Source organism: Malus domestica, chromosome 01, assembly GCF_042453785.1.
Source record: "Malus domestica chromosome 01, GDT2T_hap1".
In the NCBI taxonomy this organism is placed as follows: domain Eukaryota; kingdom Viridiplantae; phylum Streptophyta; class Magnoliopsida; order Rosales; family Rosaceae; genus Malus; species Malus domestica.
The window spans coordinates 17,008,615-17,014,017 of NC_091661.1; the positions used below are offsets into that span (position 1 = coordinate 17,008,615).

General features: G+C 36.5%; 1 long non-coding RNA gene across 2 annotated transcripts; it reads left to right on the top strand.

The window, feature by feature from the left end:
* The first annotated feature begins 302 nt into the window (after positions 1-302).
* On the top strand, positions 303-2,474 carry LOC103417602 (uncharacterized). Of its 2 annotated transcripts, none has more exons than XR_526563.4 (4): positions 303-495; positions 635-726; positions 1,145-1,282; positions 1,844-2,474. It is a non-coding gene; the product is annotated as an uncharacterized lncRNA (long non-coding RNA). The 2 variants fall into 2 exon arrangements; XR_526564.4 differs by having other exon boundaries at positions 641-726.
* The last annotated feature ends 2,929 nt before the right edge of the window (positions 2,475-5,403 follow it).

Sequence of the window (5,403 nt, forward strand, 5' to 3'; positions counted from 1 at the left end):
TTTTTCTAATTGGCAAGAATGGAAATAGAAAACTTGGAAGCAATTGTAATTAACAAAAGGTTTGTGCAGATGGAATCTAACAGAATTAGCTTTCTTACCACTGATCAATCCAAAATATTGTTAGGCAAAAGAGGAAGAAAAATAAACGTAAAACCAAAATGAAATTAAAATATAATGCAGAGCACCCATCTCAACATGTAAAGACATGATTGCCAAACCAGTTCACCTTCCAAAGCCAACCAAAAAAGAGAAGTAAATTGTATATTCCACATATATATATTAACAATTTAGAGAGAGAAATTACCAACCTGCAAACTGCAAACCACGTTCTGATTCCTCCCCATTCTTCAACAGAGCTGTCTCCAAAGGCCTCACCGTTAGCGGCTTAGCACTGCGAGTGAAATATTGTCATCTGTTTGGTTGCTCAGGGCCTCACCGTTAGCGGCTCCAACTCCACATCCAGGCACCGGTCAAATTCGAACTCCCACCATCTCAGTTACGCTTCTCTTCCTCTCTCTCTTCAATCTCTTTCTCTCTCTACTCCCTAAACTCTTTCATCTATAAAATTCTCAAAATTCAACCTGCCTGATGAATTGATTGATGGTAATTTTGATTCAATTTCAAACTTGTGAAGTTGCAGCTCCAAAAAGGGCAGCAACGCCTTGCCCTGCAACTCCAGCTCCATCACCGACCACCTTCTTCAGCCTCCACCAACTTGTTAATCAGGTTTGTGTTAATCAGGTTTGATAAAATAATGTTAATCAAGATTTTATTAATTTTTGGATTAAAATTTGGCACTTGGAGTGGATTATGGAGGTAATTTTTGCTTCTTTGCTCAATGTACTTCAAAGGCGTGTCGTCACTTTAGAAAGATGATCTGGTTTAGTGTTCTGGTCTTGATCTTAATGCATCATGCGTGTGCTGCTATTGCCCCAACTTTTTGAACCTCAACTTGCTTAACTAGTATGCAGTAAGTTTGGTCATAGACTAATGGATTCACAATTCATCTCTTATATATTGCATAAGAATATCTGGGTCGCGTTTTCTGTGAGGTTTTAAACAATCTAGCTTATGTTTATGTCATGCGGAATATATTTTTCTTAATTGAAGCTTGCTGAATGCTTGATTGCGTTGTTGACTGCAGAAGTCGCCGTGTGACCCATGCTTGACACACTGCTGCTTGCACTGGTGGCCCTTGTGCCATGAGCACATGGAGATGAAGGGATAAACCCCAAAGATGTTGGGTTTAGTCACACTACAGTATAGCACTGGTGAATTGAAGGTAAGATGCCTTAAAAATAAGTTATTTGAGTATTATAAAATCATACTTCTTCAGGTTTTTGTTATATGGAAACATTACATATTTATGGCATCAACTTGTGTCCACCAGTGTTCTTTTTCTCAGCCGAGGAAAATTGTTAGAAATTGCAAAACTGTTGGGATCTTTTGCTACCCTGTTTGAGTTCCCACAAATGAATCACATTTTCTTGAATCTTGCTCATTGAGTGTTTGCAGCCAACCCTCTAATTGTCAATCTCTATTTATATTCAAACTTGTACTTCTATTCTTAATACATTCAATTTATCCTCATAAACTATTGCGGGAATTATAGTTCCCAGTGATTGATGTTGTGAAACAACTCTGCTGCTGTACTAGTTTTGTTTTCCTTCTCTTTTTTGTTTATAAAGTTAACAATTCTTAAAAAGATACAACCCCTCGTTTAAAGCCACTACTGCTTCTCAATGTCAATCTTGTTTTTTCTAGCGGCCACAATTGGTGAAAGGAAATTTGCAACTGTTGTCCGTGGATTAAATTTTTATTTTTATTTTTTTTCTTGCTGCAGCTGCGGCTCCACTGTTATTAACAGCCGTTAGCGGCGATTGTTAGTCGCTGGGAGAAGGTGAAATCTATTGCTGAGCTACCTCAACTCTCTTCAGAACACAAGGCAGCCAGCAACCACTGAAAGCCAATTGCCGTATACACTCAAAATGTTGCAGAGTGCAGGAAGTTATGGATTTTCTGAGTTCTGAAAGCGAATTGAGAGTGCTGCAAATCAGAAATGATGTTACACGAGGATGTGTCTTCGGGGCCAAGGAAGCGAAGGACAACACATTTTGTTGTGTAGTTATTTTGTAAAGGCTGGTAGTATTGCATTCGTTTATTCTTTTTCCTCATTATTGCAATAAGAAGCCCAAGCTGAAGAGAAATAACAGGTTGAGTGATATGAATTAGGATTTGTTGTTGTAGGTTCTTCTTGGTTGTGTCTCATTTTTTGTCATCCATTTCAAATGAGCCCAAAAAGAAGGGACAAGAAATGGGAGTGTAAAGGAAAACTAGAACAAGAAAGAACACGTTCTAGTTTGGTTTTGTTGTTTCTTTGTTTTAGTTTGTAGTTAGAAGTTGAAATCTGGTTATAAGAATTGTGAGTGTAAAGGATAAGTGGCTTAAATTCACCTGTTATATTTTTTTTGGAATTGTTTCATTGATTTCTCAAATTTTTCCTAAGAATTGCTTATATTTAGCTTTGTACCTCGGTTCAGAATTGCTTAGGTTTCTGCTACTTTGGTGTTGGAATGAAGCAAATAGCATTTAATATTTTTTATACATCATTGGTTTTTTTTTCTCTTCATTATCTTGCTTCTTAGTCTGACATTGCACCAAACGCTTCACTAAATCAGTCCAGCTTAGTCTATTCTAAGCTAGTCCAGCTTAGTCTTAGAAGTTAGTCCAGTTCGAGATAGTCTGGTGTAATAAACATACCCCAAAAGTATTCAAGTGGGACAAACATTACATCAATCACTTGAATGAAAAGGAATGAACTGAGTTTGAATTACTTAATTCTGATGAAGAAAGTTTCTATAAAAGGTATAAAAATAGTAAAGAAAATGTCACTCCACTCAATACAAATTCAGTCATAAAAAAATTATAAATTAAACTCGTCATTCGCGTGCCGAATGTATCACCAAATATCTTTTTAACTGAATAGTTTTTTACTTCCAACTAGAATTCTCCTTTTCAATTGAAATACGTAAGATTGAGGTCCTACCAAGACTCGCAAGGCACCTGACATTCTCGCTCCTTAAAAAAAAATTGAAATCGTTGATTAAACCAACATGGAGAACTCAATCCACAGATGACTCTTCCCTCCATTATCTCATTAGACTGTTCTTTCCCATTTTACCCCTCTTGTCAAGTCTCACTTTTATTTACCAATTGAGCTCCTCATCTACTTTTTGTAGTATATGTATAATGTATTTAGTATTTGACGAGTTCCTTTCAAATAGTTTTTTTTTTTTTTTTTTTTTTTTTTTTTTCCAACCATATCAGAATGACAGAATGGGGTGGTGGATTCTCGAAACTAGCTGTAGTGAATGTTGATACCAAAGTCTAAGCATTGAGGTAAAACATCACTTACAAAGCCACAACTTATATGAAATGGGTTAAAAGTCACGCAGCGTCTTGATCTATGAAACGAATGACATGTGTTGAAAAAAATTACTTGTCATTCTTTTGTGGAAAGAGACGTCATGATGGTAATGAACTCGTTCCATGTATTAGAGTACTAGATTTTCATCACCACATACATCAATTTCCTCGTCACAATCTTCAACATTTGAGTTTAAATCAGCAGTCCACAGATGAGATTGACCAAGCTTCTGCTTCATTGCAAGTTTTCCCTTTCAGTTTCAGAAAGAGTTGTCATTTTGGTTAAGTGAATGACGATAGGAACATGACTGAGGGCATTGAAGTTTAAAGCGGTAAAATAGGAAAGAGATGACCGATGAGATAATGGAGGGAAAAGTCATTCGTTGTTTGAGTTCTCCATGTTGATTTAATAAACAATTTCTATATATTTTTTATTTTTTTTTATTTTTAAAGAAGTTGTTCCGAGCTAGAATTGATGATGGGATAAAAATACCAAATGCCTAGCGAGTCTTGTAAGCAATTATCATAGCCTCAAACTCATAATTTGGATCGTAATCTTTGGATTGAGGTCGGTGGTAGACTAAGATAACTTAGTGGTTAACTCACTCAATAAATTGTTAATTTTCTACGCCCCTCATATGAAGTCATGATAGAGAGCTCAGTGGTTGACTCCCCCAATAAATTGTTCATTTTCTATGCCCCATATAAAGTCATGATTGCTATATATATTTAGTCTTTGTAGTGTGTTGATCTTTGGTCTTTGTAAAGTTATTACTCTAGTTTTTCCAAGGAATATAAAGTAAGACACTCTCAAGTTTGAAATACATGCAATAATGCATAACACCATTCACTTTGTTTTTTCTTTAGTCTATAACAATATTAGTTCACTCCGATTCAGCACATTACAGATTCCGAACCTATATCAAAAGAACAAAAAACTAAGATACATGAATTTTCTTTTCCTTTTTCCTACTTACATAAAACCAGCATGCATAGTCTTGTTGCATAGCCAACTGGGCATACGCCTCTTTGTGGATTGCAAGATTTGAAAGATTAAATACAATTAAAATAAAAAATCAACCAAATCAAGGCAAAAAAATATGTAATTTTGCGTCAATATTTCAACTAGTAAAAGTATAGTCAATACCTGGCCACTTGCATTGAGCCAAGTCAAGCAGATATTGTGGGTTGGTTGGCCACTTTAACTTGCTTTTTCCATGTCACTGTTTTAGCTACAATTTGCTTCAACTAATTGTGTACGTATATTCGATGCAAGCTTGTTCGTGAAGTACTCATACATCCCCATATACTTGCACCTTCATTGTGCTCCCATCTTTTTTGATATTACATTCCATTAACAAACCCCAAATAGTTGTGCTGCTTCTTGATTATTCAATCGCCTCTACGTTGATTTGAATATTAACATGCACTTTTATGCTTTGATTGCGGTGCTAATCTCATTACAACATTTCAACCCTTCTCTATCCCTTGGATTCGATGATAAAGTTTCTTCAGGAGAAGCACTTGGCCACGGTGATGCTTCTGGCGGAGTGGTGAGGTGCATAGAGAGGGAAAGGGAAGCACTCCTTGCTTTCAAACAAGGCCTCGTGGATGAATACAACCAACTCACTTCTTGGGGATCTCCTTATTGTTGCACATGGGAAGGAGTTTTCTGCAGCAACCAAACCAAAGGTGATCCTGTTATCAAACTTGATCTTCTACCATATGATTTGCAAGGTAAGACGATAAGCCCTAAACTGGTTGAGTTGCAGCATTTGAAATAATTGAGCCTCTATGGAATTGACTTCAATGGGAGCCAATTTCCAGATTTCATTGGTTCCCTATCCAATTTAAGATACCTCGATCTCTCTGACGCTTCTTTTGGTGGTCGAATTCCAAGTCAGCTTGGAAACCTTTCACACTTGCTACAACTCAATCTTGCCTACAACCACTTTGCTACTAATGTTGTGCAAAATC